Here is a 27,605-nt window from a genome sequence, read left to right as displayed (position 1 = left end):
AAAAATCTACCGGGAAATTTCATAGACCACCAGCCCTCCATGGTCAAAAAAAATAAGCAAATGCTGAAATCTAAAATTACAATAAAATGACTGTACAACAACATGAAATACCAAGTGTAATAACTATTATTTAAAAGATCTTAAAGTCAACAACAGTTCCCTAGTTTTAAGTAAGATTAAGCTTACTATGGTTGTAAAGCAGTTGCTTATAAAATTATTAAGCCTGTTTGGAGAGAGATGTTTTATGTGACAAAATGTCAGTCATCGTGTGATAACGAAAATATAACGCAACTTGCGTGTTCTGAGCAGGTGTTGTCAGTGAACAGGCTGTAAACTGTTGGCTAAGTTACATACACTCGTGAAAAACTGATGCTGATTATCTGGGAAACATTCTCTAACAGCAGTCAAGTTGTCATTGTTTGTGTCAAAGATGTGCATTTGTTGTAACATTAAAACAGGAGATCAGACTTACTCTGTGCTGCTCAAAGTGATGCTCGGAGCTCCATTCCTCGATGGATGTGCGAGGCTATGCTTTTTATTGGTTGTTGCGTTAAATCTTACCCAGATACAACAGTCCTATTTTCTGATTGGCTATTGTGTAGCCTCTTTCTTTATTTTTTGATTGGCTGATAGAACTCCAGAGGAGACGGGCTTGATAGAGAGAGCGGTGCGGCCAGATACATTTTGAGCGCTGAAGCATATTAAATATATGATAAATAGGTTTTAGTGTGGCCGGAGTGCACGGCTATTACCAGACCCGCCTTCGCGGCCTTAAAACACTACCGGCCCACCGGGAAAAGTCCCGACTTTCCCGATTGCCACTCCGCCCCTGAGCACCAGCATCCCATGCTGGCCATACCAGCATGACCAGCATATTTTGTGTTTTGGTGCTGGTATGCTGGTGACCACCAGCTAAACCGGCATAGACCAGCATTCCCATGCTGGTCCATGTTGGTTTGATGCTGTTTTTTTTCAGCAGGGTGCTCAGAGAGCTAATATGCTAGCTTTTGCTATTGGAAACATGTCACTATTTAATTGCAACTGATATCGGGCAAAATAAAAGAAAAAGTAAAAAAGACATGAATTTCTCTGCATTTAACCCATCCACTGCAAGTCATGAACACACAAAAACCACACACACACACATATATGCACACCCCACACACAGGGCAACTATCACTGCAGCACCCCAACACTTCAATAACTTGCTATCTGTGGGATTGAACAAATAATCTCTGGGTTACAAGTCTGACTCGCTAACCAGTAGGCCAAAAAGTTAGTTTACATTGTAACAATAGTATGAGTGACCTCACATTGGTCACGATGTGAGTTCATGGTACAACTGTGCTCTCATTCCATGGTCATAATAATGTAAGGTCACAGCACACTCACTTTGTCATAGCAGGACAACACATATGTCTGGAAAACGTAGGCCCAAGAGTAGAACGTCACCCTTCTTACCTATAATTTTAAGAAATATAGGAATGATCATAGGCTCAAAATTTAGGACACTTTCTACACAGCATTTTATACAGCCCTGTGGATGGTGTGTATATATCATATAAAATATCAACAACAAGGTTATGGCATCAAGAAGCCTACAAATAAAGATTCTAGAAAGCACAGATTTTAAGTAAAAGTGACCGGGATTGACAGATATGTGTTTAAGCATTGTGGCCTAGTGGTTAGAGAATCAGACTTGTTTGTAACCCAGAGGATGTTGGTTTGATTTCCACAGCTGGAAGAAAGTGATTGCAGTGTTTGGGTGATGCAGTGATACTTGCTCTGTGCATGTGTGTGTTCATGACTTGTTATGGGTTCACTGTATGATTTGCAAATAAATGTTGACATCTCAGTGACCTGTTTTTCAAATAGCAAATCCTAGCATATTAGCTCTCTGAGCAACATCTTGATGGTACTTTGTAAATTGTGCCTGCTCACAGTGAGTGTGTCATGATCTCACATTGTGAACATAACATAGTAGTTGCGGCCAGTGACTTCTTTTATTTGAGGGCGCACGATGCAAAGTTTGTCACATGTATGCAGCCGTCATGTGTGTGGCTCGTCATTTCAAAATATGTGTTTGGCGCGTCATGTAAACTTGTGTGCATCACGCGTGATGTCAAAATTCAAGCCTGCTGCAGATGCTTCGAATTAAGGGGTTTATAATAAAAAACACTCGCGTTTGTCAGATACTCACTTAATCTCATGTGTAATCAGAGTTTACTGTTACGTTAGTGTCTTGTGAGTATTTTGTGAACGTGAGCGTCTCTTTTATCATAAAAACTTTTGATGCATGTGCAGCAGGCATGTATTTTTGCAAGACACGTGATGCACATGGTTCACATGATGCAATGTACACATATTTTGAAAGGACAAGCACCACACATGACACTCCGAATACATATTTTGAATTTATGCACCTCGGAAGAGAGGTCAGTGTACTGTGAGTGCACCAATGTGAGGTCACTCAGGCTATTGTCACAATTTGAGGTTACCGCACACTCACTGTGCGCTCATACTATGGCCCTGATGTGAGGTCACAGCACACTCAGTGTGCGCTCATAATATGGTCACGATGTGAGGTCACGGCACACTCACTGTGTGCTCAAATCAAATTACGACACACTTGCTGTGCTCATACTATGGTCACGATGTGAGGTCACGGCACATCCACTGTGTGCTCAAATTATGGTCAGGTTGTGAGTTCACCGTACTCTCACAGTGATCTCATACTATGGTCACTATCTGAGGTCATGGCACGCTCATTGTGCACTGATACCATGAACTCAACATTCACAAAGAGCTTGCACATAACTCACAAGATGAGAATGTCACAGTATGAAAATGGTGTGATTTTACTGTGATCATAGCGTGATCTCACATGTTGACTGGGTACAGTGTTTAAGTCACTATGTCTATAGACCATTTCAAAAGATGTAAACAACACTGGTCCAGAAGCACTTCCTGTTTCAGTTTTTTAACACTAGATAAACGTTGAGATAAAATACAACCAACAGAACACATAGAACTGAGTCAAAAAGTTAAACAAACATCTTAAAGATAATGATATATGTGGGAAATAAAAAAAACAGTCACAAACTGAAACAGGAAGTGCTTCTGGACCAGTGTTGTTTACATCTTTTGAAATGGTCTATAGTGCAAGGTATCTCGCATGTGTGTGCCTTTACAAAAATCAACCATGGTTACTGTAGTTAAACCATGGTTAGTGTAGTTTTGCTAATAGTATATACCAAACAAACATTAATACTACACTTTTACAACAAAAAACATTGTTAATTTTCATAAGGTGGTGTGTGCCCTTATGCAACAAAAATATACTGCAGTATATTGGAAAATATCATGTAATATATTAGGCAATATATTCCCATATATCGGATTTAATATTTATATTTCCCAATATATTGTAATATATGCATAGAAAATATCATGTAATATATTAGGCAGTATATTCCCATATATAGGATTTAATATGTATATTTTCCATTATATTGCAGTATATGAATAGATATGAATAGACCATATACTCCTAGGGGGTTTTTCACCCCGGGGAGGCAGCCTTTTTGGGCTTTACCTAGCTTCCTCTTCTATACGTTGCTTTAGTAATACGTGCAATTATAATATTGAGTCATAGCCGCAGCATATTTAACTGCTCATGCTATCATGTATTCTGTTGTGCTATCTGTCGTTTTCTGTGCTTTTCACTGCTTCTATTTATGTAAAGCTGCTTTGAAACAATTGACTTTTGTGAAAAGCGCTATATAAATAAAATTGAATTGAATTGAATTGAATATTGATACAAAATATATTGTAACCAAGAACAAAAAGGGCACTATGTTTTTCCATGTAATAGTTTGTCTTTATATGAATTTATATACTGCAATATATGCAGGGGCGTCGCTAGATCCCTTTTACTGGGGCACATGCCCCAGTGTAAATCTTTTGTCTCCTGGTGTAAATCTCAAGTTTAAATTTTAGCAGTTAACTAGTGTATTCCTATACAAAGATAATCGCGGCATAAACGGATCTATATGCAATGTAGTTACCCAATTTACGCTTGTAAAAGCAACGAAGCAGTCGCATTGACTCGTGCACACACGTATCCATGTCCATGCACGTCTTTGCGTTCATCTGCACACAACCGCATTCAAAAGGTGACGCCAAGTGAGTTAGCTTATGAAAACATGACTAGACTAAAGTAAGTTTCTAAATAATAATAATAATCTTATTTTGACTCTATCATTATTGGCTTCTTTAGATGAACATGTTTTGTGCAAAGCAGGGAAAGCGAAGCAGACAAGAGAGATGATGAGTTTTAAGGAGGTAAGACAAACTACATCCTCACCCGATCAGGTTTGAAACATTAGAGGAAAAATCTCAGGAAAACCTTGTCAAGTCTGTAGAATTGAATTGTTGCCGAGACAGATGTAAGATGTTCTTAAGATTATCTAAGTGTACTTCACTGTGCTATTTTGAGGCACCATGAATATGAACTAACATGCACTTTTAACATACTATCTCTGTATAAAAAAACTTATTTAGTTAACACTTGTATTAAACTTGAACACAACTTTTATACAAAGATGGGTTCAAGTTTACTACAAGTGGTACATAAATACATTTTTTAAATACATTTTTAGCACATTTTAGTTCATATTTATGGTGTCTCAAAATAGCACAGTGAAGTACACTAAGATGATCTTAAGAACATCTTAAGAAGTACTAAAGATGAATTTTTAGTATATTAAGTACAAAATTAGTGTGCGAAAATAAAGCACTTAAAATACACTATGGAAGTGTACTACTTTTTCACCTGGGTTAACACATGAGTCAGTTTTGGTGAACTGTTACTTCAAAACTCTACACACAAATCCTTACATTTCTCAGTGCTTACACCATCTGATCATATGGAAAGCAATAGCATTCAATACTGTTCACTCAAGTCAGCACAGCTTAGCAAACAATTACCAAGCTGGAAACACTAAAAGTCAAAATTGAACACACAGCAATCAGATCCTTCAATAGATACATAAAAGGGCCTGAATCTGTTCATTGAGCTTTGAAACAATGGATCCACGGAGAAATGAAGGAATAGGTCGAGGAGAAGGAGGAGGAAGAGGAGGAGGGAGAGGAAGAGGAGGAGGAAGAGGAGGAGGGAAAGAAGGAGGACGTGGTGAAGGAGGAGACAAGAGGACATGGTGAAGGAGGAGGGAGAGGACATGATGAAGAAATAGGTCGAGGAGGAGGAGTAGGAAGAGGAGGAGGGGGCAGAAGAGAAGGGAAAGAAGGAGGACGTGGTGAAGGAGGAGGGAGAGGACATGATGAAGAAATAGGTCGAGGAGGAGGAGTAGGAAGAGAAGGAGGGAGAGGAAGAGGCAGAAGAGTAGGGAAAGAAGGAGAACGTGGTGAAGGAGGAGGAAGAGGACATGGTGAAGGAGGAGGAAGAGGAGGAGGACGTGGTGAAAGAGGAGGAAGGAGATGAAGGGCAAGATGACAAGCAATTTCAGGGTGAAATTCAAGCCACTCTAGTTGACCATGTCCTGGTCCATGGTATGACTATGAGGGAGGCTGAGCAACGTGTAAAGCCTAATTTGAGTTGCTTCACTTATGCCTCCATCTTCAGAGCCTTCAGGGAGGAAAACAGATAGGTGTACTTACAGTAAGACTGCTCTATACAGTAACTTTAGTGTGCATACACTGTTGGACTATGCTACTGGAATAAAGAAATGCATCAAATTGCCTTCCATACAGATAGACATATCAGCAGATGAATGCAAGGGGTGGATCAGGCAAGAGGATTTTACCCTCGCTGTTTAGCTAGGACCAATATAGCCTGTGATGTGGATGAGATTCTCTGGCCTGACCCAGAACCCATCCTGACGGGATGTTGAGGCGAAATAATAAAAAAAATTACAGTTGTGCTGTGTATAGCACATGAATGAATAAAAATGTGCTAATGCATACATTGATTGTGTCGTTTTGGTCATGTAAAAAGGTTTTTGAGGGGGAGAACCACAAGCAACTTACCAGTTTTGGATATATTGTTTTGAATTGATTGCACCAGTGTGTAATACTATGTTGTAGTGTGTGTGTTTTTGAAAGCTTGTGTGTGTTGTCTGAGTGAAAAGTTTGGTATTTCAGTAAGAGTGAATAGTTTTGTGTGGAGCTTCATTTTGACCTGAACATATGATGTTTGGAGTATTGTGTGAGACTTTATGGAATTGTCTTTACTGTTTTGAGAATATGAGGCATAGTTTCAAGAAATGTGTAATAATGTTAGGTATAACGAAGATTATACTTGTATATATGTATCTTTTGCAGTAACAGTTGAACTGTAGAATAGTGGGTTAAGCAAAGGACATTGTATAGAAGTGTTGCACACTTCTTGCACACAGCAGGCTTTCAAAAAAAGTCAGCAAAAATGGGGGTCCTGTGCCCCAGTAGAGCTTTATATCTAGCAATGCCCATGAATATATGCATGTGCTATGTATGTATGTATGTATGTATGTATATATGATTTAACAATTTTTACTTTCCAAATAAACAACTACAGCATATTCATGAATATGCATGGCATATAGCCTAAAGAAAATATTAAAGACAAAAATCTGCATTACACAAATAACAGTTTTATTGAAACAGCAGAGACCTTTCTTTCATTTTCTACGTTTGTCAGTACTCTACTCAGCACCGACTGCTTCAACCAGAATGCGTGCCAAAGGCGATGGAGCATAATGCTTGAGTAGGAAGCTGAGATTCAGGCGCGAGGAGAGGACAGGACACATAAGAGAGACTAGCAACAAGGAGGCTGATAGGTCCTGACCTATAGTCCTAACTCATACTCCTAATCAGTAGGTGGCGGTAATGCACCTAAAAGTTGTCTGCTAACCACCAGTAAAACTCGAGAAGGAGACTGATTGTTGGCATGCTCTCAACCCAGGAAAAACTTCAAGCTTTACAAGGTACATAGTTTTCAGAGGTGGTGCTTTCCAGTTTTGATTGCATCTCTTCCAGGAGAGATTTTTGTGAACCAGAGGGGAAGGAGTGAGAAGGGAGAGAGTAATCGTTGTTGTTTTGTTCCACAGATGCTGTTTTAAACCAGTTTCCACGGCCGAAGCTGATGTTAGAAAATCCATCAACAGTAGAATATGCGAGCTAAGACACCAGGTGAAGTGCAAAAGCATGGGAATATAAGTCATTTAAATCAGTGAAGAGCCAAGATGGACTCCTAGCCAGGATAAAGGCCTGTTCTTTTGGCAATTTATTTCTTTGCTTTTCCACATTGCCAAAGCTCCTTGAAAGTTTGTTTATTATTTATTTATCTATTATTGTCTGTGCGTTTTGTTTATATTGTATTTTTAACTGTATAACGGCACTGCTGAAAGTTTGAAATAAATAGACCTTGGTAATTTAAATTGCTTTAATTTATATTTTGTATATTTTCTGTTTTATGTCACTCTTTTAAAATGTAATTTATGTTAATGTAATGCAAGACATTTATGTAATGTAAAGCAAACCACATTGTCTGACCATGTGCAAAACCTCTTGTGGTTGTAATAGGTCTGTTTAGCTCTCTACCTCAAATTAGTTTTAGTATGTGTGCCTGATTAAAAGAAAATAAAGGTGGCTTTTGATAGATTATCCATTAATCTGTGTTAATATGTGGTATAAATGTGTGTACATATTTTTATGTATATATTTCTATCTATATAATTTTACATATTATTTAAAATATATTCTACCATATAGTAAACATACATGTGACTCTATATCTGTACATATATTGTTAATACATTTTTGCATATCAATCGGAATACAATATGGCGGATATTTATAAATATAATATTGCATATATTTTGAGATATATAAACACATATTATATTCACGTGCAATATATTAAAAGCGGCAATTATTTATATTTATCAATATACTGCAATAAATTACATATATATATAGAATATATGTATCAACATATTACTCATGTATTTTACAATATATTGCATAAATAAAGAATATATGCATCAACATATTACTCCATATATTACCAATATATACTGCAATATATTACATACATAAAGAATATATGTATCAACATATTACTCCATATATTGCCAATATATACTGCAATATATTACATACAAAAAGAATATATGTATCAACATATTACTACATATATTGCCAATATATACTGCAATATATTACATACATATAGAATATATTTATCAACATATTACTCCATATATTGCCAATATATACTGCAATATATTACATACATATAGAATATATTTATCAACATATTACTACATATATTGCCAATATATACTGCAATATAATACATACATTTAGAATATATTTATCAACATATTACTTCATATATTGCCAATATATACTGCAATATATTACATACATATAGAATATATGTATCAATATATTACATACATTTAAAATATATGTATCAACATATTACTCCATATATTGCCAATATATACTGCAATCTATTACATACATTTAAAATATATGTATCAATATATTACATACATTTAGAATATACACTAGTCAACATTTGAAGTGGATCAAAACCTTTTCTAAAAGTTTTCTTAAAAACCAATATCCAATACCCGTTCTTGTTTTAAGACAAATTTGGTGAATGTTTTTGATCCACTTCAAATGTTGACTACTATATTTATCAACATATTACTTCATATATTGCCAATATATACTGCAATATATTACATACATATAGAATATATGTATCAATATATTACATACATTTAAAATATATGTATCAACATATTACTCCATATATTGCCAATATATACTGCAATCTATTACATACATTTAAAATATATGTATCAATATATTACATACATTTAGAATATATTTATCAACATATTACTACATATATTGCCAATATATACTGCAATATATTACATACATTTAGAATATATTTATCAACATATTACTTCATATATTGCCAATATATACTGCAATATATTACATACATATAGAATATATGTATCAATATATTACATACATTTAAAATATATGTATCAACATATTACTCCATATATTGCCAATATATACTGCAATCTATTACATACATTTAAAATATATGTATCAATATATTACATACATTTAGAATATATTTATCAACATATTACTTCATATATTGCCAATATATACTGCAATATATTACATACATATAGAATATATGTATCAATATATTACATACATTTAAAATATATGTATCAACATATTACTCCATATATTGCCAATATATACTGCAATATATTACATACATATAGAATATATGTATCAACATATTACTCCATATATTGCCAATATATACTGCAATCTATTACATACATTTAAAATATATGTATCAATATATTACATACATTTAAAATATATGTATCAACATATTACTACATTGCCAATATATACTTCAATATATTACATACATTTAGAATATATGCATCAATATATTACTTCATATATTTCCAATTTATTATGGGATATATTAAATAGTATAATGAGATGTATTTAATCAATATATGAAAACGGCAATAATTGCAGTATTGTATAATATATTGCAATATATCACTTACATATATATAATATATTTTTATATAATATATCATGATATATATTACTATGTAAATTTCACAATATATGGAGACACATTAAATATATTGTCATGTAATATATTGAGAAATATATTTTTGTTGCATAAGGGTGCATCTGTACAGTAGGGAAAGAAGTGAGAGTTTTACTGTAGTGTTTGTGCATGGTGCATGTTCCTCTCACATAACATGTTTACAGTTCAGCCTCTGTCCAAAGCCACATTAATTTTTATTCAACTTTCATTTATGGACAGTAGACAGCAGTTATTTGTCCGTTAGCAATTCTTTCAGTTACTGATGTAAGCAGAGTGTGTATGTATTGGCCATATGTGTACTTAGACATGTCATTTGTAACTTCAACATCTCCCACCTCTTGCATACAAAAAAAAAGACTTTTAAAATATACCATGGGTGCATTGCCTTCTTAACAATATATATATACACACGCACGCACGCTTTTTTGTAGTCAATACTTTAATAATAACTATTGCGATGGTTGCACTATGATTACGCTATTGGGTGTCTCGCCTTGTTGTTATAAGCGCTGATTGGTTGTTTTGACCGTCATCCAGATCTCTGGCCTATGACAATTCAGCGCGCACTTTTCAACATTTCAAACTCCTGCAGCCGGTAGTATTTGCTGATGCTGCTGGAGGAGGAGTTCACTCTGCAGAACTGCTGCAGTACATCGGTTGGTCCACTCTATCCGGTATTTTTTTTAATTCGGTTGAATTTAAGTTAGAAAACATAACATGGACAAAGACTTTAACCATCGGGTACCGGACATATGGAAAACTGCAGCAGGTAAATACCTTTTACTTTACCAGTTTTATATTGACGCATAAAGAAAGTGTTCAAGTAAGATGCTAAACGCGATTAGCCCGTGAACGATATTTGCAAATATCAACGTAAGAACCACTAATGTTAATGTGTGTTTTTAGTAGTTATTAGGTCAAGCTCACATAACGTGATGTCTGAATTGATGAGATGTTTATAGTAACGTTAAGGCGTCGTGTCGTGTTTTGTTTTCTTGTAACTACGCTAATAAAACCTTTGGTTAACAAGCTAAATGTTTCGCAGTTATACATGTTGTTCCAAGGTAGTTATGATGCCGTTATACGAAGCATTTGACACGCTCTGTAGCTGATGTTGATAATATATAAGGAGAAGTTTCGTCGAAGTTTTTTAGTAAACTGTAAAATCAATCTGCGACAGTAAAATCCTGACGTATTTTCCGTATTATGATTATCAGTGATACTGGTGCGTTTATATTGTAGCATAAATAGTAATGTATATTTGTAATGTGTAAATTGATCACTGTCATGTACACTTGTTAGACCGAGAGGAACTTGAACCTGCTCTGTAGAAGATTATACAATCCTGTTTTTCTTGGATCTACTGTGGATCGCTGGGACTTAAGTCAAAATGAGACAGAGGATGTTTTATTTGGAGCTGGTGAGTAACGTTTCAATTTTGAAAGTCCACATCCCATTAAATAAAATTACTAATATTGTTTTTGTGTGCGTTTCCCCCTCAAGCTCCAGAGAAGTCTCCTACCACGTCATTTTCAAAAGGTATTAATTTTATCCTAATATATAAAGACTGTGTTTGCATATTAGTTGCCATATTTTTTGGAAATGATTGACAAATACTACAACAACCAACCAACTAAGACCCTGTACGACTGATAAACAGAACAAAATAGCAACAAAAGCGCTTACCTGAAGAAACGTTGGCAAGCGCTCACAATTGGTGTCTGCCTAGCGTTTTTAACAGCATTTACATGCTTCTTCACTTATTGTGACTTCATGAGCAACGTCACTCTAGAATTGTTATGACACAATCCTAAACTTCATCTTCTCATCAAATTTCCTGTTCAGTCAAATGCTCTTTATATGCTGAAGCGTCCTGCCCCCTAAATTGCACAGAACATGATATCACACGCACCTGAGATAAGACATACATTTACTAGTTCTTAGCACAAAGTAGGGGATAGGAATGATTCAGACAATGTAAATATGCTTTCCATTGGGGGGAATGAAGTCTGCCACTACAATGCACAAACATACAGGGTGCTCCGGTCCAGCGTGACAGCACAGAGTGGATCATATGTAGGAATCTCTGCCAAAAACAGTTTGGAGGAGATCAAACATCACAATCAGTTAGACGGCCTTAACATTATAAACAGCAGTAATGACTAGAAGAGAAAAGAAACACTGCTGCATACACACCAACAAAAATTACATATCACTGTTATCAGTTTTTATTCTGTAATAACACTTTATATCTTAATTGTGATTTTATTTTAATACAACTGTGGCACTCCACAAGCTGTGAAATGCGACTTTGCTGGACTGTGCCATAAACACTATTAATCATTTAAAAAATAGAGAAGGTCTTCTCGACAGTTCGGTTGTGATTTCCTGTTTCAGTTAAAATGACGTCCACATAAAATAATGCTACATGTTCCAAGGGGGCAGGGTGCTAAAAAAAGAGCATTTGATCAGAAAAAATTTTTGATGAAGAAGCTAAAGTGTAAGCTGACCCTTTTATTCATGTGTTCCTTATACCACATACATGTGGGGAACATGGGACATTTGATGATGGTAGATAAAAATATATTTTGTACATTCTACCATTTTTAATAATAATAGTAACTTCTCAGAAATGTATTATACAGCATGTGCTCGTCTTGAAAACGTGATAAATTTTGGCTTAAACATGTTTTTAAATTCCATTTTCCAACAGTGATAACTGCTAAAGATGAAACGCATTCATTCTTTCTTTTTTCTTTTAGATCAGCATTGAAGCATTGTTTACAGTAAGAATAGACACCAACAGAAAGACAAATCCAACACTAGTAAGTATAAACTGGCCAATATAAAACCAGCTTTATCAATTTTAAGGCATGGTGCATACAGAAATAAAAATTATCTAGTTTTTTTCTCTCCCTCTTGCCATCCCTGATGTATCTGACTTTCTTTTTTTAGGGAAGCACATTTTATTTTACAAAAAAATACTCATTTGTGGGTCTATATAATGTTATAAAAATGTTTAGCATTATCCTATCACTATATTAAAGGAAAACACCACAGTTTGTCAATATTTTACTATGTTCTTACCTCAACTTAGACTAATTAATACATCCCTATATTTTTCAATGCGGGCATCACTAGTTCACACTGCCAGAATGTTTCAGTGTCAAATTTGGTTAAAAATGTTAATAAAAAATAATCTTGTTTAAAGGAAAGTTACAATACTTTTCAGTGAATCATATTGTGTTCTTTTTTATCCCCTAGATGCACCAAGGATCAAGGTGATTTTTGGCAGCTTGGAGAATTTTTCTTTATCTGTCACATCTGGTACAGAATCTCTGACATTTTGGTATTTGTAATGTTTATTTTATTATATTTGTATACTTATGCTAGATATTAATATACTTGTATAGTTACTGTATGTTTCTGAATTAAAAGATAGCCCCAGGTAAAAATGTAAAACTGATATAATACTGATATTGAAAATACAAGCTAAAATGGCACAATTTGTTGCTTTCTCCACCTGTTTCACAAATGAAAACATTTTATATGCACAGATTCACTTGCCGGAACTGTACAGATTTTTTTTGTTTAATTTCAGGCCAATCTGTATTGTTGACACAACGTTTGTTATATGAATGCCACATCTGAAGGGAGCTGCCTTGAAAAAAATATAAATGGCATTTTCTTTTCGTCTTATCTCCGTATAGACCATGGTTCCTCCCATCTTACCCTGAAGGTGCCCTGCAGAGTTAGCTCCAACCTTAAAAGGAAAACACCACACTTTTTCAATATTTTTTATGTTATCACCTCAACTTAAAAATTAATACAAACCCTTTTTTTCAATGCGTGCACTTTTAATCTTTGTACAGCGCATCGTGAATGTGTAAGCATTTACCCAAGCCCAATTTATTCCTTAGGAACAAAACAAAAGTTTTATTTTGTGCCACCATACTTACTCGTGTTACTATTCATGTAACAGTCTTTAAATAGGAAAAAACATGGAAGTGTTTGGTGGCTTTTAAATTAATCCCTGTTTGGATCCTAAGGAATGAATGGGGCTAGGCTAAATCCTAACACATTCACGTCACGCTGTACAAAGATTAGAAGTGCATGCATTGAAAAAAGATAGGTATGTATTAATTCATCTAAGTTGAGGTTACCGCACACTCACTGTGCGCTCATACTATGGCCCTGATGTGAGGTCACAGCACACTCAGTGTGCGCTCATAATATGGTCACGATGTGAGGTCATACATGCCTGCTGCACATGCATCAAAGAACATAGTAAAATATAGAAAAACTGTGTTTCCTCTTTAATCAAACATACATGAGGTAGGTGGGTTTGATCAGGGTTGATGCTAAACTCTGCAGGGCAGCGGTTCTCCAGGGTAGGATGTGAGGAACCCTGTTATAGATGGTTTCAGCGACAGTAACATACATAAACGCTTTTGTGGCCCAAACTTAACTTCCGGAAGATTTCCGTGTAGAACCAATATAGGAAAAAACTGAAATTCTGTCATTTACTCACTCTCATTTTGTTACAAACCTGTATAAATTTCTTTGTTCTGATGAACACAAAGGAAGATATTTTGAGGAATGTTTTTAACCAAACAGTTCATAAGCCCCATTCACTTCCATAATATTCGTTTTTCCTACTATGGAAGTGAATGGGGCTCATTAGGGCTGTGACGGTTGTCATAACCACACACAACCGCGGTGGTGAAGTGCGACCCACGGTGGTAAAGTGGGACCCGCAATGGTGTGCACGTCACAAAGAAATTTATTACAATCTTGCATAGCAAAACTTCCTTTTTTTCAAGGCATGTAGGTGCTCCAGAGTATCTGTCATTGCTAAGTAACCTAAGCATTGCTTGACGTTGTGACGAGCACCCACCGGTGGAAAAAGAAACTGGTGCCTGTGAACAAGCACGTTTGTTAAGAAATGTATATCTGATCCTCGTTTACATTTTTTTTTTTTAAATACAGTGGGGAAAATAAGTATTTGACACATCAGTATTTTTATCAGTAAGGGGATTTCTAAGTGATGTAGCCAGATGCAGCCATCAAGCCAAATATTGAATTCATCCAAAGAAATCAGAACATTTAAGTATACACGTTGAGTCATAATAAATAAAGTGAAATGACACAAGGAATAAGTATTGAACACACATTATTTAATACTTTGTAGAAAAGCCTTTGTTGGTGATTACAGCTTCTAGTTCTTGTATGGAGAGACCAGTCATCTGCATTGCTCAGGAGTGATTCTGGCTCATTCTTCCATACAAATGGTCTTTAAATCTTGAAGGTTCATTGGGCCTCTTTTATGAACCTTGATCTTCAGTTCTCTCCATAGATTTTCTATGGGATTTGGGTCAGGTGATTGACTGACCACTTAATTGTTTCCTTGGCCTTGTGTATAGTTTAGACCTTGATGCAAGGTCTTCCTGAAGTTCTGCCCGAGTGTCTCTTGGAGAACTCTCCTGATTATTCTTTGCACTCCTCGGACAGGGATCTTACGTGGAGGACCTGATCGTAGCCGGTTTATGGTGAAGTGATGCTCTTACCATTTCTGGATAATGGCCCCCACAGTGCTCACAGGAACATTCAGCATTCTGGAAATGCGCCTATAACCATTCCCATCAAAATGCTTTTCAACTATAAGATTACGAAGATCTTGAGAGAGTTCTTTGCTTTTACCCATAATGAAGTCTTTTCTGTGTGCCTCCTGGGTAATGAGAAGCATTTATAGGCCATCAGTTGTGTTCAATACTTATTCCCTGTGTCATTTCACTTTATTTATTATGAATCAACTTGTATACTTAAATGTTCCTTTGTATGAATTCAATATTTGGTTTGATGGCTACATCTGGTAGAAATTTTGTGTCAATAGCCCACTTAGAAATACCCTTACTGATAAAAATGCTGATGTGTCAAATACTTATTTTCCCCGCTGTATATGTATGCATCATATAAGACAATATGCATCAATGTATATCATGCATCAATATAACGCACCCCCCCCACCCACACACATTCTATTACCACCATGGTGATCATGAGAGAGAGAGAGAGTAAATGATGACAGAACTTTCATTTTTGGGTGAACTATTTCTTTAACTTACTGTAATTTCACAAACCTGAAGTCAGACCACTCGTTTTTTTCTTTAAATTTTGAAATTATAGAACAATTGTAATTATGATATTTACATTATAGAACAAACAAACAAACAAACCCAATTTAAAACAAAAACTTCACCTGATGCTACAAGTATGTTGCATCTTTGATCATTGTGTTTAAAATTCACTTGTTGCCTCTAATTTCAAATAGCTTCAAATTGTTTTAAGGCCATTTAAGTCGGTTAACAAGTAAATAAACATCTTATTTATGTACTTTTTCTGTTGCCTAAAGAAAAAGAATCTGCCAATTTGCTTTACTAATTTATCACAAATTATATACATCATAATTACACAATAGTAACCCTGCAGTCACAAAATATCCTGACTAATGTTCAACCCAGCATTGGATCAAAAATTGGACAAAACAACCTAGCATTTTGGTTTGAACCCGCCAGGCATAGGTTAAATTCCAACCCAACGGTTTGGGTTTGTCCCTTTTTGATCCAACACTTGGTTGACAGAAACCCAACATTTTTTTATATTATATAGAATAGATAAATTATTTCATCCTTTACTTATGGGGGCTGTTTATAAAGATTTGGTTAATAATGCAAATTTACATCTGTGATAGAATCTGTAGTTGTGTGAAACAGTGAAAGTGTTATCTTGTTAATGTGTCTGTTTTGTACTACTTCAGTATGTTTAGAATATTTAACATTAGCCATAAAGCTTTCATTTTAGGAGAATTTGATGTATGATTTTAGAAATATGATTTTAACAGTAAAATGTTTCATCTATTTCATGTAAGTTTTGTAATTCTTTTACTGAATCATTCATTACATTTTATACATTTGCCGATGTTTGAGATGATACACTGTATATTCACATTTTTTTACACACTAAAAATCCTGAATAAATCTTTTTAATTTACTATCTTGAGCATGTCTTGACAATTTATTCAATGTTTTTGAGCAAAAGAATCTAGGGAAAAATCAGTAAATTAACATTATTTCTCTGTGTGAGGACTCTGCCATAATCTGGTTTGGTAATTATATCTAGTTGTGTATGGCAGGGTCCTGACAGTACAATGTTTTTTGTGGGAGAGCGTGGTTTTGGTATTGTCATATCAGACCACGTTTTTCCCGTGTCTTGTGACTTTTCCCTGCTCCCTTGTATTCTCTTGTCATTGTGTGTTATTTTTCCCCGCTCCCTTGCATTTTCCAGTCTTTGTTTTATGTCTTGTTTAGTCTAGTGTTCTGTTCATGCATATGTATATTTATATATATTTATATATGTTTGTGTATGTATATATATATATATATATGTATATATGTATATATATATATATATATATATATATATATATATATATATATATATATATATATACATATATGTATGTATATATATATATATATATATATATATATATATATATATATATATATATATATGTATGTGTATATATATATATATATAGATATATTTATGGTTTTGTCTTGTTGGTACTGTGGTTGTCTTGTGTTTGTATGTGTTTTACAGGTTCACGTGTGCTTCCCTCACAGGTGTTCCTGTTCAGTGTGATTGCCTCCTCTGTCTTCCTCACCTGTTGCTTGTTATCCTCTCGTCTGATCTGTGTATTTAATCCCTGTGTGTCTAGTGTGTCTTTGCAAGTTCGTTTGTCAATGTCAGTACTGTGTATGTACTCGCCCGTTACTAGCTTTGCTAGTTTCTAGTTTAGTCTTGTTGTGTGCTTTTGATATGTCTAGTTTGTTCATTTATTGTTTCCCTTATTCTGTGCTCACTGCTGCCCAGGAATCATTCTCTAGATACTGTTTCTGTGATCGCTGACTGTTATAGAGACTGCTTTCTCCATCTTCCTGTTTAAGGACTGCAGTGCTATCTTCCAAGTTGTCCACTGCTCTGCTCTCCTCCTCAGCTCCGACTGCCAGTTGGTTGGGCGCTGTCCAGCGTACCCATTCAGGGCCTGCAGCCGCGGTCCAGCTTGGCTGGTGTATTCACCGCGGCATTGGTTCATCTCACCCTGTCTCCCCTCAGAGGATCATTTACCCCGTCAGTAAGCAGTGGAACATTTTGTTGTGTTGTGGAATTAATTAACTGTTGTACTATACTCTCTCCCACCGTTCGTTTGTCTGGCCGGAGCCCGAACGTGTGTGGCTTGTCTCCCCAGTGTCTGTGTGTGCTCCTCGCCCTAGCCGTCTGCCTCGGAGTGGCCTTTGCGCCCAGACGTGCCATTGTCTGTTTCCATTCATTATCTGTTAAATAAACATTTTCTGTTATCCGCACTGGGATCCATTTGCCTGTTTTCCCCCACCCTAACACTCTGCAGAACTTTTAGTGCTGTCACTTTTTTAAAGGTATTTGATCATAATAATCTGGGGAAAATCCGTAAAACTACAGTATTTCTCTGCATAACTCTCAGCGCTGTCAGTTTATTAAAGGTGTTTGATCATAATAATCTGGGAAAACTCTGTAAAATAACAGTATTTCTCTGCATAACATTCAGCATTGTCAGTTTATTAAAGGTGTTTGACCATAATAATCTGGGAAATATCCGTAAAATAACAGTATTTCTCTGCAAAACTCTCAGTGCTGTCAGTTTATTAAAGGTGTTTGATCATAATAATCTGAGGAAAATCCGTAAAATAACAGTATTTCTCTGCAAAATTCTCGGCGCTGTCAGTTTATTAAAGGTGTTTGACCATAATAATCTGGGAAATATCCGTAAAATAACAGTATTTCTCTGCAAAACTCTCAGTGCTGTCAGTTTATTAAAGGTGTTTGATCGTAATAATCTGGGGAAAATCCGTAAAATAACAGTATTTCTCTGCAAAACTCTCAGCGCTGTCAGTTTATTAAAGGTGTTTAACCATAATAATCTGGGGAAAATCCGTAAAATAACAGTATTTCTCTGCAGAACTTTTAAAGAAAAAATCCGTAAATTAATTGTTTTTGAGCTTTATTGGAATTAAGAAATTTTACGGTTTTTGTTTGGCAGCCGTAGCTGCCAGTCATTTGACCGTTTTTTTACGAATTTTTTTTTTACAGTGTATGCATCATTGTATTGTAGCATTAAAATAACAAACTTGAAAGCACGTTGACAAAACTGTAGGCTAGATCACCTTTAAATGTTTATTGTGCCTGTCAGCACAGTTCCATGAGACCCATTCTTTCTAAATGAGTGCGATGTTTTCAGAAAAAAATAAGTAGGCTACATTAATCCCTCATCTAGCGATTCAAATATAGTAATTAAACATCTAAAATGATCGTTATTTGTAAGTTTTCTAAAAGAGTGAAATATAACCCTTTTTTTTGAGTGACATATAACCTAATACTACTCATCCATGTCTGACATCTTGGTTTCAGTTTAAAAACATGCAGGAATTTGAAAATAAAATGCAGGACTTGCTTGATGCTTAAAGAGTTATTAAGGGAGATAAAGTTCGGGAACTGATTTATGTTAAAAAAGTTATTAAGATCGACAAACTCACGCTGACTGACAGATCCGAAATGCAACGCAGAGACACGCAAGTGGCGCAGTATATGCACAGAATAGTTCAAAAACATCTGTTTTGATAAGAATTTACGAAAGCATAATAAGCATTAGAACAAACTTGCTGAGCTAATTTTTATCTATGTCCATATAGCGTTTGTGGGAATATAACGAATTGTTTAAAAAAAAACTTTCTTATTAATCTTCATCTAAATAAATAATGATTTAAAACAATAATGTAATTAGAAATATTTAATTCAAATGTTTCAGTTGTTATTTGCTTACTTTATTTTTATGTTAATTGCAATTCATGTCATACCCCCCTAGAAATTTTACGTTCCCATAACGTTCTCAGAACGACCCCGCTGGTGTTAAGGACGTTGCCCAGTAAAGTTCCCAGAACGTTATGAGATGGACGTGTTGTGGAGTTCCCTAAAGGGTTGGAGGACGTTATTTGGCAGACCTCCACAGAACATTCAGGACGTCCCGGGAATGTTAAGAGAACCATATTTTAGGTACACTTTACGTTCCCATAATGTTCTTAAAACAACCCCGCTGGTGTTAAGAACGTTGCCCAGTAAAGTTCCCAGAACATTTTGAGACGGACGTGTTGTGGAGTTCCATAAAGGGTTGGAGGACGTTATTTGGCAGACCTCCACAGAACATTCCGGACGTCCTGAGAATGTTAAGAGAACCATATTTTAGGTAGAAATTTCACGTTCCCATAACGTTCTCTAAACGACCCCGCTGGTGTTAAGGACGTTGTCTAGTAACATTTCCAGAACGTTCTGAGACGGACGTGTTGTGGAGTTATTTAAAGGGCTAAAGGACGTTATTTGGCAGACCTCCACAGAACATTCAGGACATCCCGGGAATGTTAAGGGGACCATATTTTATGTAGACTTTACATTCCCAGAACGCTCTCAGAACGACCCTGCTAATGTTAAGGACGTTGCCTAGTAAAGTTCCAAAAACGTTCTGAGACGGACGTGTTGTGGAGTTCCCTAAAGGGTTGGAGGACGTTATTTGGCAGACCTTCATGGAGCATTCAGGACATTCTGGAAATGTTAAGGGGACCATATTTCATGTAAACTTTACGTTCACAAAACGCTCTCAGAACGACCCTGCTGGTGTTAAGGACATTGCCTAGTAAAGTTCCCAGAACGTTTTGAGACTCACCCACAACTTATCCAGAAGCCCCAAAAATAGCCATAACTCAAACAATATATAATGATACTGTGAAATTGATATGGTTGGTGTGGTGGAGGATAAAGGAGGAGATAGAGATGATGAATCCAAAATGATAATCTTTAATTAATATTAAACAAGGCACATGGCAACTGGTAAACAGCAAAACTCACAACACACCACTATAAACAAGAACTGACCTAGACAAAGGAAACGTCTCGGTTATGTATGTAACCCTCGTTCCCTGAAGGAAGGGAACGGAGACGTCACGTCGTGACCGACGAATTGGGAACCGCTCCGCGGGTGACCTATCTACTTCAAGAAACTATAAAAACGCCAATGAACTTGGCATGCAGGTATTTGCATAATGCCGGCGCCGCCCCGCCAGGTGCGTATATAAGCCGCAGGTGCACAATACCAAATTAGCTATATTATTGCTGAGAAGCCGAGCAACAGTGCCCGGCCTGAAAAACAGCAATGGAACAGCAAACTGTGGCGACGGGACGTGACGTCTCCGTTCCCTTCCTTCAGGGAACGAGGGTTACATACGTAATCGAGACGTTCCCTTTCAGTCGGTCACTACGACGTCACGTCGTGACCGACGAATTGGGAATCCCTACCAAAACGCCACTGCAGCTGAACCCTTCCAGTGTCTGTAAAAGCCCTCCGCCCTCCACATAGGGGGCGGAACCTAAGGCGAAATGCAGAAGGCCGGTCACTACCTGTTCCTTAACCCACGATAGTGAAGCAGCGAACTGGGGAAGCGTCTAAACTGAGCGGAGCTAGAACACTGCGGAAGCCATCCCCTAAGAAGGTTGAATGGATGACATAAAAATATGAAACAACCGATAGGTTGCTCATAAAAAGTCTCTGAACAAAACATAGTATGCAGAGAGATGCAGAGCAGGCTCTGCTAAGGAAAACGTGGAGGATTAGTACCCCACGGAGTATACACACAAATGAACCCCACGTAGGGGACAAATGTGGACGCCTAGCCTACACAGGTTTACAGAGAATACATCAGTGATAGGTTGACAGCGGATGCTCCGCAACACCAGCTATCAGGGCGGTGGAGGAGAGGCAAAAACAGTTTTTTAGACGTTTTTGCCCCGATGGCCTTCCATATTGGTGCAGATGTGCAGCACCAAAATAGAGGCTCCAAGCCGACACACGAGCCGACCCTCGGCATTCTTAACTAGTTAGTAGAAAGAACCCGAGTGGAAACCGGTTCGACACGAACACTATAGAATCTTGTGAACGTATTAGGTGTCGCCCAGCCTGCAGCTCTACAAATATCTGTTAGCGAGGAACCGCGAGCCAGTGCCCAAGATGATGCCACACTGCGTGTAGAGTGAGCACGTAAATTAAATGGACAAGGCACATTCTGCTTTTGATATGCAAGGGCTATAGTATCCACAATCCAATGGGACATCCTCTGCTTGGTGACAGCTTTTCCTTTCTGCTGACCACCGTAACAAACAAAGAGCTGATCTGAGGTCCTAAAACTTTGCGTCCTGTCTATATACACACGTAGTGCACGAACAGGGCATAACAAAGCCATGGCTGGATCTGCCTCCTCCAAAGGCAGCGCTTGGAGGTTCACCACTTGATCTCTGAAAGGAGTGGTGGGAACTTTGGGCACAAAGCCGGGCCGGGGTCTCAGTGTTACGCTGGATGCAGCCGGCCCGAACTGAAGTCACGATTCATCGACCGAAAATGCATGAATATCCCCTATCCTCTTAACAGAAGCCAAAGCAAGGAGAGTTAATGTTTTCATAGTAAGAAATTTAACACTCACACTATGCAGAGGCTCAAATGGGGCTTCCTGGAGTGATTTCAGCACCAAGGACAGGTCCCACGGAGGAATAGAGGGAGGACGCGAAGGATTCAGTCTTCGAGCGCCTCTAAGAAGTCTAATGACCAGGTCGTGCTGACCCACTGTCCTACCGTTTACGGGTGAATGGTGAGCTGATATCGCAGCTATATCGACCTTAATAGTGGATGGTGACAGCCTATTCTCCAAACGGCGCTGGAGATATAAAAGCACAACACTAATCGGGCATTCTCGGGGGTTTTCACTTTGGGAAGAACACCAGTCGACAAACAGGTTCCATTTAAGCGCGTAAGCCTGTCTCGTAGACGGCGCTCGCGCAGCAGCAATAGTGTTAGATACCTCTTGTGGTAAATCACTCAAATCCTCCGTGCCCCGTCCAGAGACCACACATGGAGGTTCCACAGGTCGGGGCGCGGGTGCCATAATGTGCCCTCTTGTTGAGAAAGAAGGTCCTTCCTCAGGGGAATCTTCCACGGAGGGGCTGTCGCGAGGAGAGAGAGTTCTGGAAACCAACTCCTGGTTGTCCAATACGGTGCCACCAACAGCACGCTCTCCTCGTCCTCCCGGATTTTGCATAGGGTTTGCGCAATGAGACTCACCGGAGGGAACGCGTATTTGCGCATGTTTCGCGGCCAGCTGTGTGCCAATGCATCCACGCCGAGCGAGTTGTCGGCTAGTGAATAGAACAGGCGACAATGGGTCGTCTCTGGGGAAGCAAACAGATCTATCTGCGCTTTGCCGAAACGTCTCCAAATCTGCTGAACCGCAATGGGGTGGAGTCGCCATTCGCCGGGACGCGCAGCCCGAGAGAGCGCATCCGCCTCTACATTGAGCGTGCCCGGGATGTAAATGGCATGAAGAGACCTCAAATTCTTCTGACTCCAAGTGAGCAGATGACGGGCAAGATGCGACAGGTGACGCGAGCGTAAACCGCCTTGACGATTGATGTACGCCACGGTCGCAGTGTTGTCTGTGTGAACTAATACATCTTTGCCCTGTAACTCGTTGCTGAAACGGACGAGCGCAAGATATACAGCCCACATTTCTCGGCAATTTATGTGCCAATGCAGCTGGGGTGCCGTCCAGACCCCCGAAGCCGCAAGCCCATCGTACGTGGCCCCCCACCCCGTGTCCGAAGCATCTGTGCATACTATTGCATGCCTGGAGACCTGTCTCAGAGGCACACCGGCTCGGAGAAACGCACGGTCTGACCACGGAGTGAAAGTGCGACGACACGCAGGTGTAATGATAACACGGTGAATGCCGCGCAGCCACGCTCTCCTCGGGACTCGATCGTGAAGCCAATGCTGAAGCGGTCGCATATGAAGCAGTCCGAGCGGAGTTACAGCTGCGGCTGCTGTCATATGCCCCAAAAGCTTCTGAAATTGTTTCAGCGGGACCGCGCTCTTGCTCTTGAATGTATTCAGGCAAGTCAGAATCGACTGTACACGCGCTTCTGTTAGACGAGCTGTCAAATCGATCGAGTCCAGTTCCATCCCGAGAAAAGAGATTCTCTGCACGGGGCAAAGCTTGCTCTTTTCCCAGTTGACCCGAAGACCCAAACGAGCTAGGTGTTTTAGAGTTAAATCTCTGTGATCGCACAGCGTCTGACGTGTTTGAGCTATTATGAGCCAATCGTCTAAATACGCGAGAATGCGCACACCTTTCTCTCTCAGGGGTTTTAAAGCCCCCTCCACTACTTTGGTGAAAACACGGGGAGACAGAGAGAGCCCGAATGGGAGGACTTTGTACTGGTATGCTCGCCCCTTGAACGCAAAGGGGAGAAACGGCCTGTGCCGGGGGAGAATCGATACGTGGAAGTACGCGTCCTTCAGGTCGTTGGATGCGAACCAATCATTTGGACGAATGCATGGAAATATGCGCTTGGGCGTCAGCATCTTGTACGGCATTCTGTGAAGTGCACGGTTCAGCGAACGCAGGTCCAGGATCGGTCGCAAGCCGCCGCTTTTCTTGGGTACAATAAAGTAAGGGCTGTAAAACCCCGACCTCATCTCGGCTGGAGGGACCGGCTCGATCGCGTCCTTCGCCAGTAGGACAGCGATCTCCGCACGGAGGACGTGCACATCGGCAGCTCTCACCGCAGTGAAACGAACGCCGGAGAATTTGGGGGGACGCCGGGCAAATTGGATCGCGTAGCCGAGACGAATCGTGCGTAAAAGCCAACGCGACGGGCTGGGAAGCTGTTCCCACGCCCCCAGACACCGTGCGAGAGGGACTAAAGGCACAATCGGTGTACCCGCGGCGGGCGCAACGGAGGTGATCGCCGGTGTGTGCGTATTGGCCGCACCGACAGCAGTGTTGTGCATGATAACACTCACCTGAGTCCGCTGCTGGGTGGGTGAGTAAGGGAGGCTCTGCTGAAGACACCTCACGCCACTCGATGCACCCTCTGGCGAAGGGGGAGGAAGACGATGGGTTATGAGCCCGTGATTGTCTTCTTTCCCCTGAGAAGTCAGAGAGCGCGATGGGGTTATGAGCCCGTGCGTTGCTCTCGTACTCCTCTGATGAGTCGGAGAACAAGGGGGGGTTATGAGCCCGCTCGTGTCTCCGGCGCTCATCTGAAGACCTAGAGATGGAAGTGGAATTCGCTCTTTTTGTGGAATTGTGGGTGCCGACTGAAAAGTCGGCGGAACAGAAAATTGAAACAAAGGATTCCCCAACCGGCCCTCCTCCGGTGGGGGGAGTGGTGCTTTCACCATCTCCCGAAGAGCGATCCCCTCCATCTCTAGGTCGCCCGTCTCAGGGCCGCTTCGATTTTCTTTTTCCACCCTTTGAAGCGGGCTGAGCGGGCGGGGCGGGCTGCTGACGACCGGTTCCTCGCTTCTTAGAAGAGCCCCGGCGAGGAACGGAGGCGGCCGCCGCAGGACGCCCTCGGCGAGGAGCAGGCTGAGGTGCCGACGTGGACGGGGCAGGCGCAGGACGCTTCCGACGTGGCATGATCTGAGCGATGGCCTCAGTCTGCTTCTTGGCCGCGGAGAATTGCTGGGCAAACTCCTCGACCGTCTCGCCGAACAGGCCGGTCTGGGAAACCAGAGCATTCAGGAGCCGGGTCTTATCAGCATCCTTCATGTCCGCCAGACACAGCCAGAGATGGCGTTCCTGGACTACCAGGGTAGACATCGCACGCCCGACGGCGCGTGCGGTGACCTTGGTCGCACGGAGCGCCAGATCCGTAGCCGCACGCAGTTCAGAGAACTCCGCCGAGTCGTGACCTCCCGCGTGCAGGTCCCTCAGAGCCTTAGCCTGGTGGACCTGCAGCAATGCCATGGCATGCAGGGCAGAGGCTGCCTCCCCACAAGCCTTGTAAGCAGCACCGGACAGCGCAGAAGACTGCTTACAGGCCCGTGAGGGGAGAGTAGGCTGGTCCCGCCAGGAGGAAGCGACACCGGCCGGACACAACTGCATCGCGACCGGCCGCTCCACTGACGGGATACCAGTGTACCCCTTGGCATCTCCACCCTCGAGAGAGGTGAGGGGTGAAGGCTGAAACGGTCGGTTCCGGGCGGAAAACGGGGTTTTCCACGACCGCGTCAGCTCTTCATGCACCTCGGGGAAGAAAGGCACCGGGGGCGAGGACTGAGAAGCCCTGGCACCCCCGAAGAACCAATCATCGAGGCGGGACGGTTCAGGTGGGGGAGGTTTAGTCCACTCCAAGCCGACCGCCTCCGCCGCCCGGGCGAGCGTGGCTGCCATCTCGGGATCGAACACAGAAGCCGCAACCTGGCCCGAAGGCGGGAGCGGATCCGGATCGACGTCCGAGGCTGACAACCCCCCTTCCGATGTTACGGTGGACATCGCGTCGGGTGGAGGCTCGACAGAGCGCGAGGACACCGTAGAACACGGGCCGCTCGTCTCCATTGGGACCTCCGCTGGCAACGGATCAGGGCGCTGGGGGCTGCTGGACGAACCAGCAGACCGACCCAGCACCGTTATACGGAGATCATCCTTCGCAAGTCTGGTAGCTGCGCTCTTAGCAGCACCAGACTTGGAAGGCGGGCGCCGTTCCCGGAGAAACGACACCCGTCTCCGCAAATCCGCCATAGTCATGCCCTCACAGATGGAGCATGAACTATCACGCAACGCTGCCTCTGCGTGCTGGAGCCCCAGACACGAAAGACAACGCTGGTGGCCATCCCGGGGGGCGATGAACACACCGCATCCAGAAACCGAACACGGACGGAAATCCATCTTTAAAAAGACGACCCCGACCGTGACACGAATGAGTGGCTGTCTTTAAAAAGACACAAAGCTCAAACGTGCTGCTCTTTTAGGGAAATCACTCTTTTGTGCGAGCTGGTGAAACACACAGGGAGAGGCAACGCACTCACTCGAACTCAAGTCCTAAATTAAAGAGACAGAGAGAGAGAGAGAAAGGGTGGAGAAAAAACACTGCGAGCCTCCGCTGAGGTGTCTTTGCCCAACCAACTTCAGCAAGCTGAGATCTTATTTTCTTCCCTTCCAGAACAGGATCTACGAAGATCAGATAGAAAGCTTCTCGAGAGCAGATGTCTGCCGGCTTCGAAGCAATAAAAGCTAATTTGGTATTGTGCACCTGCGGCTTATATACGCACCTGGCGGGGCGGCGCCTGCATTATGCAAATACCTGCATGCCAAGTTCATTGGCGTTTTTATAGTTTCTCGAAGTAGATAGGTCACCCGCGGAGCGGTTCCCAATTCGTCGGTCACGACGTAACGTCGTAGTGACCGACTGAAAGGGAACAGCAGGGTATTTAGACAATTGAGTGATGAGGGGGATGACTGTCAGGTGAAGATAATAACAAACAGAGTTCAGGTGAGAGAGTGAAGAGGATTATGGGAAATGAAGTCCAAATGAGTGATGAACGGTGAAACATGGAGAAACAAGCTTTAACAAACTGGGACTGTGACAGAAATGTATCATTGAAAAACACAGAAAATAATCGAAGTGGAATTACAGGAAAAATAAATAGAATGTCAAAATCTGGCAAATAAACAGAATGATAATAAAAAAGCTACAAATAAATTGCCAAAAAATACAAGAATAACATAAAAGCTAACAAAAACCCACATTAATTAAATTGTTTAAAACAATAAAGATGCAATTAAAACAAAACATTTAAAGGTTGAAGTGCATAAAATGTAATGACAGAATCCAATATACAACAACTGGTTAAATAAAATAAAAAGATAACAATAAGGTCACAAGCTTGATAAACATCAACCTTTAGGAACTTCAATCTCCAGGTCTGGAGCCTGCCGAATAAGAGCAT

The 27,605-nt window shown here is 40.1% G+C and overlaps 1 long non-coding RNA gene across 1 annotated transcript; it reads left to right on the top strand.

Annotated features, from left to right (window-relative positions):
• Positions 1–9,804: 9,804 nt before the first annotated feature.
• LOC135735564 (uncharacterized) lies at positions 9,805–13,741 on the top strand. The gene is made up of 5 exons (XR_010527651.2): positions 9,805–10,448; positions 10,982–11,099; positions 11,183–11,218; positions 12,442–12,504; positions 12,944–13,741. It is a non-coding gene; the product is annotated as an uncharacterized lncRNA (long non-coding RNA).
• The last annotated feature ends 13,864 nt before the right edge of the window (positions 13,742–27,605 follow it).

The sequence above is a fragment of the Paramisgurnus dabryanus genome, chromosome 4 (assembly GCF_030506205.2).
Source record: "Paramisgurnus dabryanus chromosome 4, PD_genome_1.1, whole genome shotgun sequence".
NCBI classification, from domain to species: domain Eukaryota; kingdom Metazoa; phylum Chordata; class Actinopteri; order Cypriniformes; family Cobitidae; genus Paramisgurnus; species Paramisgurnus dabryanus.
This window is presented reverse-complemented; position numbering and strand designations above follow the sequence as displayed.